Here is an 11,357-nt window from a genome sequence, read left to right as displayed (position 1 = left end):
ATGGGTGAAAAAAAGGTGAGTAAAGAAGAAACTGAGTGCATCATGAGAAGCCCCCCAGCATCCTGGACCTATTACAGTATAACCAAGGGAGGATTCAGGGTCACCTGACCCTGCCCTAACTATATGCTTTATCAAACATGAAAGTTTTAAATCTAATCTTAAAAGTAGAGAGGGTGTCTGTCTCTTGAATGCAAATTAGGATCTGATCCAAATTAGCTTGTGTTTTATTTTTCCATTGATTAATATCAACCTGTCCACTGTTTATTCCCTAGACCAGAGGTGGCAGCTCATATATATCTTCAACGCTATATGTTTTATGGTCCTCCTCTTAATTTACCCATAATTCACTGCACTATTGTCCTGCTTAAGATAGTCAGAGTCTAAAGTTCTTTGTGCAATGGATGAATTTAGTCACCTACAGTGTATGTGAACTATGACTGCTTTATCAAAGCCATAGTCAAAATCTGTTCCCTGAAACTTCTATGTACTCCTCTCATAGGCTCTGCATGTAATGAAGGTTTTACTTTGTTTTTTTTAGCTGCTGCCATGTCTAATGTTGGTGCTGTTTCAAATTTCAGCAAAACTTTTGCTAATGCCACTATCTCAACGTTTATCTTTCAAAGGCAGAAAGAAAATTGTATCCCAGATGTGATTATTTGAGATCTCAAGACATCTATATGTCACCTTCAGACTCCAGAAGTTATCCTGTCCTTTTCTTAGGTAACAGTAATGTAAAAATTGCTCAGTACAGGTGAAGGTTATGCTTTCAAAAGTAGAAATACTTTCTTTGTATATAACTATTGGATGTGGCTGATACAATACTACATATGGTATACCATTACTAAATCTGCTTCATCTACTTAAGAGCAGTAAAGGTGTTCTATCACATAAACTCACTTAAATCTTTTTGTCTTTTTTTTTTAAACTATTTGGCTCTTTGGGATTTAAACAGACATAAAATTACTCATGTCTGAGAAAGATTATGAAGAACCTCGCGAACCTGAATGGATAAGTGTTTAAGAAAATGAATAGGAAGAAGTTAAACAATGTGGCCCCAGCTAAAGGAGATACATTTCCACAAATTGGATACATTTCCACAGCAAACTGTAGTAAGAAACAACAGAAACTGGAAAAGTATAGATCTTGAATGAATGCCGTTGATGTCCAGCTAAGAAACGCCTCTGAACTACCTGTTAAATATAAAGTAGTAGACAATATTATCTCCATTTTTGGCTTCCAGAGTTCTTTCAGTTATTTCTCTTGTTCAGTGACGCACCACTTTTGCAGAGTTATGCTACTATGCCACCTTGTGGATAATATAATATAACATATCTAGTCTGTCTGTCACAGAGTGAACACAGAGGGGCATACAACCATTCACACCTAATTTAGAATTACCAGCTAACTTAACACGCATGTCTTTAGACTGTCAGGGGAACCCATAGTGTCACGGATAAATACAACAAAATAAAACTAGTACTGGTACCGAAAAAAAGAAAATTTATTCATAACACAGGTGAAAAGACCCAGGGAAACCAAGTAAACGATAAAACGATAGCAAAATAACGCTGAAAACCGATAAAAACCCTGAAAACCATACATTTCACACCCGAGCCTCAACTCTCGCGGCCCGGTACCAAACGACTCACGGACCGGTACCGGTCCGAGGCCCGGGGGTTGGGGACTGCTGACTTAGATCACCTGGCTTCCCCTTTCTGATGCTCGAATTGATCTTCTGTATTTTTCTTGACCATGTCTACCTTAATGGACTGAGTTGCTGGATGTGAATGGCTGATTGGATATTTGCTTTAATGAGCAGCTGACCAGGTGTACCTAAGAAAGCATCCAGTGAGTGTATATTGCAGTTTGATGCCTTTAAAAATATTTTTTCACATCATCAAAACTAAGTAGTAATTCTATTTTCTTTTCTCTTTTCTAAAACTAACTATTATAGGCAGCTTTAAGGCATATTATTTATTTATTTGTTACATATTATTAAGGCAGTGTCTCACAGTAATGCTTGTATTTTGTCAGTTCTTTTGTGTTGGCATACGTCTTCTTCAGGATTATATTTCTCCCATTTTCCTAATAATAGGAGATAAGGTAAAGATCAGTTAGAGACAGTATCTGTAAATAATGTGAGATTTGTACAGCCACAATGTTTACACCATACGAGAATTAACCAGCTTTCACAACTTCTAGGCACACAGCACTGAACACCGTGGGTGTCCCATTGGGATCATCACTTATTTGGAAACATTTCTATTGATGTTTGGGCTACACTCAGAGTAGCGCATATTTGGAGCTTATTTTTTTCATATTTGGATTTTCAATTTTCTTGTGTTTCCATCAGTTGCATGGTTTTTCTCAGCCTGATATTTTTATTAAACTTTTTGCATCGACTTTTACAAAAGACAAATTGAACAATATGCCGTTTTCTTTTTAAAGAACATAAAGCAATATAAGACATACACTCCCACCTCATAATTATAGCAGTACCAGTGGGTGTACAAACAGAAAAAGGAAAAAATCCAATCTAATAATACTAGTAACAAACCCTAGGGTACAAGACAACAGTTCCTGAGTGTACAAGGGAGATGTGGAGAGTATCCAAAACCCCCACCTCCACACAGACACATAAAAACCAAAACACACAACAAAAAAAAACAAAACAAAAAAAAAAACCCACACATGATAAATGGTCAACTTAGTTATAGGGATAAATCAATTCTGTTAGAGAAAAGAAATATGTATAAAGTAGTTAAATAAATACCATCATAGAACGCAGGCACAATAGAATCCATATACTTAAACTTAGGCCTCTTACTTGAACATAAGATAAGAAAAAATAAAATATGATAGAGTCTGAGCTGGCTAATGCATGGTTTTTCTTAGGTTGCAGCCCACTTTGTTCTCAGAGTCACCACACAATAGGGCTCTCTGCAGACACCAGCGACACAGAGATATGCTCATAAGGCATCACATCTGCATTGAGCGCTGGAGATCACAGTTTATTTACCCAAGACTATTTTTTCACACTAGACTCACCCTCCCACAAATGATTGCTTTTTGGCACTATTCAGTAGTGTCTGTTTGTAGTCTTGCAGCACACTGATAGGATCATCTTTTGTGCTTAAAATACCAAGATGTCCCTGCCACGTTATAGATTGAGTCTTGGTGAACAGAAGCCGAGAGACATAAAACTACAAAGAAAACATTACCCTATCTGGAGACTTTTGATGGTTGAAGTCTCTGCTTGTGTTTTAAAATCAGGACCAAATTCAGCACATGCAACTGAGCCTTAATCCCCAAAGAGCATGGCCTCATTCCAGTGATTGATTCTCATTCAAATGAATATTGATTGTCCTCATTCAGAGAGTTCAAGCAGCCATTTGTAACAGTAACAGTCTGATATCTCCTCCTCTATTCCTCTTCCTCTCGCTGTCCTGGCTGTATTCAGTATCAGTAGGATGCTGTGGTGTAATAGTTACAAAAGCCTACAGACAAGGTTCAAGGTAAATAATAGTTTTTTTTATCAGAGCTCATAAATATAATCGGTATCATAACCATATAGTATTATAATCATTGTCATCATGCCAGCCTTACCAGGCCATTACTGCCAGAGCTGTCCAGGGTACTCTAGTGTTTAGCTCATCATTACCTAACACCCTAATCTAATAGATAGACAGAGCAACCTTTTTCTCTATAGCTCACTCTGCAGGGCACAATCCCTCACGTACTGCTGAAGCTTTAAGGCACACAGCGGTCTCTCTTAATTTGATGCTAGCAAACATCTCAGCTCCTGTTACTCTGACAAACTGCAGCCTGCATGGCAGACAGATTGTCCTAAATACAGGTGTTACTTTCTTAAGTTTGGCAAAATTTTATTTTTGCGTCATCGTTGACCACAAGTTTGGTGATTTTTATTCCATTTTCAAAGTGATGTGTCTCTGTTTACATTCCTTGTGTTGTGCTAAATCAGTTATTGCCTAATTGAGCCAGCAGTCTCTGATGTATATAATAAAGAAACTTATGGAGCAACAAAGTGTATTTGTTTTTTTTTGTACACCTATCTTGGCTTTAAAATACAAATATACCTGAGATACCCAATAACAGTCATTAGTTACTTCTTTTCCCTATTCGCACTTTGCTCCTCTCAGATGGTTAATGCATATCACTCTTCAATTAGTTTCGTTTTTGCATGCTGCAGTCTGGTGTTGGTTCTCATGCTGACAAAGAAATGTTTGCTTATCATAACAGGAAATTGTCATGCTCTGTGGCGACCACTGGGTTGTGCAGCGTTCCATCTGTACCATGTAATTTTTGCTGGCAGTCTTTAAGTGTACCACATGCACCTGTTTCCTGTCATTCTGTATTTGTAGTGGTTGTACAAATGTACCTAACACAGTGCCCCTTCGACCATGGTACATGTCGTCACGCCCTCATCTTGTTGAATTCAGTTGGGAAAATCCAAAGTTAGCTGCGAAGATTAGACCAGGTCAGCTGATCATAGCCTGTATGCAAATAAAATATAACAAGTCATTATGTGACTACTTTCTAATTAAATATTTTCCTCACACTGCACCGGTACACCCGATCTTAGGTTGGGTTCCCCCACCTCCCAAATCCCACTTTAACTACTGACCCCTTTTTCCCCTAAATTTTTTTTTATCAGATCATAAATATGAGTAAAAATTGGGCAATGTATGTGTTTTAACAAAAATTAAACATTTTTAGTTTGACAAATTTCCTTAATATAGTCATTCTAAAATTGAGGCGTGAACCCAATAAAATATGGAATAACAAGTTTGCTTGTTTGTTTTTTCAGAGAAAATAAACAAATTATAGTTTGGTGCTATTTTGCAGATATTTATTCCACTTAAATTCAGCTTTGATCCTCTGTTGTTGTTAATGATTGATTAAAAGAAACTGTGGTGTGTGGGGCGTGAACCTTTTCCAGTTTCTCAAGTTTGAGAAGCAATGCTCTAATGGTTTCTCCTTTGCTCGCTCCTCGTGGAGCTGGCAGTAAAAGAATACTATAACCTTGGACATAGATCTCACCATAATGATGATAGATAAAGTGCCAAACAGAAATTTACTGGTTGGAAGGAGTACAGAAGCACTCGAACAAGTAAGTGTGAGACGTATGTTAGTGCAAGAAATCCTGTGCAGGCTACAATATGTGCCTTCAGAGGTGGTAAGCAGAAGAGTCTAAAAAGAGTAAAGTATTTGCCACAGCAACACTTTTAGGAACAACTAATACAGTTTTTGCCCTATCCAAGCTTTTTGAGCCAATTCAAATGAAAAATTACCTTTTTTTTTAAATGTTACAATTTCTCACTTACAACATTTGATTGCAATAAAATAAAGTTTCTGTTTTTATCTCCATTTTATTTTTTAAATTCAGTTGAAAACATCATCCTTGAATAAAGTAATCACTGGTTTAAGCTTCAACTTAAACTGTTTATATATTTGGTTGGTTATTGTTCAGTTCCTTAGGAGTTAGTTCATTTGCGTTATAATTACAGAGGATTATAATTAGCACATTTAAAGTTTCTGAAGATGCCAACAACCACTGCTAATTTGCCTGTGTATATAAAAAGCATAGCTACATTAAATCCCCACTGCTTCTTTAAGGAAATGAGTGTAGCTCTGCTGAGTAAACATTTGCTTTCTATATGGCTGTATTTATTGCTTTAAAAACAATAAAACCTCTGCTGAACAAATGGCAACTACAATAATGACTTTATTGTGCTGATGTCATGAAAGATTTTGATGAATCATGCAACAGTGTAATGCAGGAGGCCACACCTACATCGCTATCAATTACAGCACCATTTGAAAGTTTCAAGCATCACAGGTGGGAGCAGAGCCTTGAACACTAATCTATGGTTTGTCAATCCGGTGGCAGTTCCTCATCTGTACGAGCTTAGAGCCATCTGGTTTAGAAAATTGTTACTGCAGAGACACCTATTGGCTGCTGACAGTACTAGCTTCTTTATTTAGCTCACTATAGTTTTAATGCAGATTTACAATATACATTCATCCATTTACTTTGTGAAAATAATATATATATATATATATATATATAAAGTAAAAGCTGTGATTTATTGATGTACAGAATTCAATTTGAGGTATTTGGTGGTGATAAGGATCGGGGCATTACCCTGTAGACACGGGTGGTGGAGATGAAGATGAAGGCTTGAACTGGGTTGCACAAAGGCAACTGCAAGGAAAAATGACAGATGAGCGGTGAGATTTAAAGTATGGAGTGAAGGCTGATTGGCCTGAAGAAGGCAAGCAGAAAGCTGATTGGGCTAGACCTGTGGTGTCACAATCAGCTTGAGAGTGTGGGAAAGTGGAAATGATGTAAAGCTTAGATTAGCCAGAAGCATAAGCTTCATGTAAAACTGAGGTCATTGTAATCACCTCTAAACATTGACTTAATACTTACATTGGTATGACATATACGTATGTATGTACAAATATGTAGGGACTGCTTTCTTGCATTTGCCCAATATAAAATTAGAAAAATCCTATATTAGAGTGATGCTAAAAACTCTCCTCATCCCCAGCTGATCCAGGCAGACGGCTGCCCCTTCCTGAGCCTGGTTCTGCCATCGGTTTCTTCCTGTTAAAAGAGGGTTTTTCCTTACCACTGTCATCAAGTGCTTGCTAAGAGGGCTGGCCATTTGCCAACAAACGATTGTTGGTGTTTTCTCTGTATTATTGTAAGGTCTTTACTTTATAATATAATTCTCAAATTTAATGGACTTGAATTACTTCTTGTATGTTTGTGTTTTTCAGGCTCTTGTTGTGGTTGTAATTCTGTAATGGATCTTTGTGCCCATCTACATTAAAGCTGGGGTAAACAGAACTCTAAGGCTGCATATTGACCTGAAAGATCCTCAAAATCTATTCATTTCCACTACCCAAATGACATAAATGACTACTATGTCTGACAACACTTTGAGTAATGACAAAAATCTCATGCTTTGTGGATGTATTTAAATCATCACCTGAATACCTGAATACTTCAGATGAGGTTTGGAGGACAGTGCATTCGCATTTATATCTCTGTTCTCTCCCTTGTCTTGTATATCTTCACCAGAATTTCAGTAAGTGCCTCCAAAAGCAGCAGAAAATATTTATATTATACCTGTTTTCGATGGTCCTAAATGAAATCCTACACTTTTTTTCTCCCAATTCAGGCAGATATTTTTTCTGGTACAACCTTTGTCCAACAGGCCCTTGGGCCTTGGTTTTTCACTTCTAGCAGTTACTGCACTATATACTGTCAAAGGTTTGTACACAGGAAAAAATTCCTTCCTTTTCTATGGAACTCACAGATATTTTCCTAGAAAACTACAGTGTCATAGTACAATAACAAGTGTTATCGTACTTGAGAAGACTATGCCCAGTCATGGTACGATAATACTTGTTATCATACCATGACTGGACATAAAGTCTTCACAAGGCCATGTGACTACACATGGAGATTTAGAAACACATCACACACACACACACACACACACACACACACACACACACACACACACACACACACACACACACACACACACACACACACACACACACAAATTCTCTGGCTTTCTTCATTGCTGGTTTAAATGTGCTGACTTGTTGTAGTCAATTGCCCGTGGACTATGATAACCATGAATTGGCCTTATGTTGCTTTTTAGTAACAACACATCCACAATTGAAAATTTTACAGAAGGAGTAGTTACATAATTACAATATGTGTGTTTCCAATAAATAAATAATACATTTTATCCAAGGTGGACTGATCTACACAGACACTTTACAGACCATCATCGTGGTTATTGGATCATTCATTTTCATGGGCTTTGGTAATATTTTACTTACAATTTATTTGTTGGACAGTTTAAAAAAAGGTGGGTGGTGGTGATTCTCCTCAGCTTTCCATGAAGTGAAGGGCAACGAAAACTTCAAGAGACTCTAGATGCAAGCTGTCCCTCAATCAAGGGTAACATCAGTGCAAACTGCTATGAGCCCCTGCCAGACTCCTTCCATATCTTCAGGGATCCAGTTACAGGAGACCTCCCATTGCCTGGCATGGTGATCGGACTCATTATTTAGGCTACCTGGTACTGGTGTACTGATCAGGTGAGTAAAGAAATAAACAGAAACACTGGGCAGCTCAGGTGCAGTTTTTAGCAATCATTTACAGTTAGTCTGTCGTCATAACCAGAGACTCAAACAACTGATTTACAGATTAACTCATTAACATATACACATTAATGCCCCTTCATATTGCTTTTTGAAGCATACTCAACAAGCAGTCTACAATGGGAGGATAACTATGCTTTTAGTTTAGTTCTCTTAGTAAGAGCCTGACGCCAATGTAATATTTTTTGTTCCATTACAGATAAAGATGATTTGATTCATTGGTTGTGAAGGAAATTAATATTTAAAGTGGAACATGGTGCCATAGGCTTCCACACAGCTGTCAGGTGGCTAAGTCTGCGTAAAGTGCTAAAAAGAGTATGGGAGCAGAAACTCAAGCATTTTGTGAGGAGAAAGGCAATTGTATTTCAGATCTCTCATATGACAAATTATTGATGTGCACTAATAAATGAACTAAATAGCAAACTACAAGACCAGAATCTAATATGTGAATTGCACACCCTGTGATGACGTTTATGAGAATGTTGCAATTTATATCAAACCAGTTGGAGAGCAGCATTCGTACTCACATGTCAATAGTGAAAGAAATTGTACCATCCGTTGATCGCCTCAGGTGGTACTCATCCATGTTTGGAGCCTTGCATTTTAACTTTTTAAGGTGATTTGAAGACTTCAAATTAGTTAAGAGTGAAATGCATATGATTTTGTCTCCCTCCCCTTGCACTTTATATACTACATCCAGTGATGTTCAGCTTGAACTCACTGACCTGCAGTCTGATTCACTCCTGGCAAAGCATTTCACGTCAGTATGCTGACAAGGTGTAAAATATACACTCAAGTTTTATCCCAAACATTCATGTTTTTACACACTGGGTTATTCATAGATTAAATAAAGGATGTGTGTTAGTTACACAAACTGGTAAATGCTATTGTGACCATTTACCTCACGGCATTCACACTATAAAGATGGCCTAGGCTATAAGAAGGTTGCCAACACCCTGAAACTGAGCTGCACACGGTGGTCGAGACCATACAGCAGTTTAACAGGACAGGTTCCACTCAGAATAAACCTCGCCATGATCGATCAAAGAAGTTGAGTGCACGTGCTCAGTGTCATATCCAGAGGTTGTGTTTTGAAAATACATGTATGAATGCTGCCAGCATTGCTGCAGAGGTTGGAGATGTGGAGGGTCAGCCTGTCAGTGCTCAGACCGTACGCCACTCACTGCATCACATGGCTGTCCTCCAAGAAGGAAGCCTCTTCTAAAGATAATGCATAAGAAAGCCTGCAAACAGTTTGCTGAAGACAAGCAGACTAAGGACATGGATTACCTGTGGTCTGATGAGACCAACACAAACTTATTTGGTTCAGATGGTGTCAAATAACCAGGTGAGGAGTACAAAGAGTGTGTCTTGCCTACAGTCAAGCATGGTGGTGAGATGTCATTGTTTCGGGCTGCATGAGTGCTGCTGGCACTGAGGAGCTACAGTTAATTGCAGGAACCATAAAACAGAGCATGATCCCCTCCCTTCATAAACAGGGCCACAGGACAGTATTCCAACATGAAAACAACCCTACACACACCTCCAAAAAGACCAGTGCCTTGCTGAATAAACTGAGGGTAAAGGTACTTAACTGGCCAAACATGTCTTCAGACTTAAACCCTTTTCAGCATCTCTGGGGCATCCACAAATGGAAGTTGGAGGAGCGCAAGGTCTCTAACATCCACCAGCTCCATGATGTCATCATTGAGGAGTGAAAGAGCATTGTAATGGCAACCTGTGAAGCTCTGGTGAACTCCATGCCCAACAGAGTTAAGGCAGTGTTGGAAATAATGATTGCCATACAAAATATTGACACTTTGGGCACAGTTTGAACATTTCCACTTAAAGGTGTACTCACTTATGTTGCCAGCGATTTAGACATTAAGGGTTGTATGTTCAAGTGACAAATAAAGTATGCTGAAAAGCATGAAACCATGGTCGGGTCTGTCGTACAGTGATGAATTAGAATGGATGAGATGGATGGTAACGTTTTCAGACAATTTAATTGAAATTTTTGCTGTATAAGATGTATGTATGTGTTTAAATGCTTTATTATTGCTCACTCACAACTTACATAACTTCAAATGGAGCTTTATATTCATACACAGGGAATTGCAGGTTGGGCTCCCATGAACCCCAGCTGACACGGCAGGATGTTGGGTGGACTCACCAGAGCCTCTAGCCGATGAGGAAGGCAGCTGGATGGGCTCTCCAGAGCGTCCGGCCAACGTGGAAGGTGCAGTCTCTGCAGAGTGTGCTCACTCTGAATAAACTGGCTTGGGTGCATAACAGTCCATAGGGGAGGCCTCAGTCTTTGCAGGTGCCAAGAAGGGGCCTAAGTTACAGTTTGTGACATTTGTATTTACAGACAGCTTAGAACCCAGCTGTGAAACACATGGCTTGGACTGTTCATGAATAGTGAACAGTATCGACCAGGTCCAAAAACAGACAGATAAACTGTGCTCACCTTACAGTAAGCACAGTTTGAAGAACACATTGCTGAAAAGCTGGTTCATGAACAAGGTACATGGATCTTTCCAATAACAGGCCTGAAACTAAATACTGCAGCCAGCTTTAGGTTTAGAAACATTAAACATTTTCTTATAACTCCCATTAGCAGAAATGAATGTTATTTTCAGTTGTCCCAGAGAATCTTTAATTATGACAGATTTGGCCATGCTACATGCAGTCCTATTCCCATTGTTAAACACCTCTAAACACATAGCTACAGTTCTTTCAGGCACAGGGGTTATAATCACTGGACTTAAGTCTTTAGAAACAGAGTCAGTAGAACAATAATAGTCTCTTTTACTAAGCAAATTGGAAACAAAACCCTCCTAATTCAGCTCTGCTGGATTGGCGGTACATGGAACTGATATGGAGCCTATAGTCAGTACTATTTTAGTCTCAGCTCTCTCAGTTCTCAAGAGAGCTGGTGGCAAGAAGCCGCCATTATTCATCCCCGCTGTTTGATCCGGCAGCGTGGTGCAGAGGAAGCCGCTGGGTAGCCGACTCCTCATTCCCAGCTCACATTCTGGCCAGAAACATGGCCGGGCAAACCTGCTGCTGCGGCTGGGTGATGACTGGAAACCTGGAAGGCAGTAACGGGGAGGAGCCTCAGGGTGCTGACCTTAATCGCTGGG

The 11,357-nt window shown here is 39.0% G+C and overlaps 1 pseudogene; it reads left to right on the top strand.

Annotated features, from left to right (window-relative positions):
- Nucleotides 1–8,121, top strand: LOC147325846 (sodium/glucose cotransporter 1-like; annotated as a pseudogene).
- The last annotated feature ends 3,236 nt before the right edge of the window (nt 8,122–11,357 follow it).

The sequence above is a fragment of the Aulonocara sp. 'chitande type north' Nkhata Bay genome, linkage group LG7 (assembly GCF_057382095.1).
Source record: "Aulonocara sp. 'chitande type north' Nkhata Bay isolate Kocher_YH1m ecotype deep benthic linkage group LG7, A_spYH_male_GT1.1, whole genome shotgun sequence".
NCBI classification, from domain to species: domain Eukaryota; kingdom Metazoa; phylum Chordata; class Actinopteri; order Cichliformes; family Cichlidae; genus Aulonocara; species Aulonocara sp. 'chitande type north' Nkhata Bay.
The sequence above is the reverse complement of the archived record's forward strand: the minus strand, read 5'-3'. Positions and strand labels throughout refer to the sequence as shown.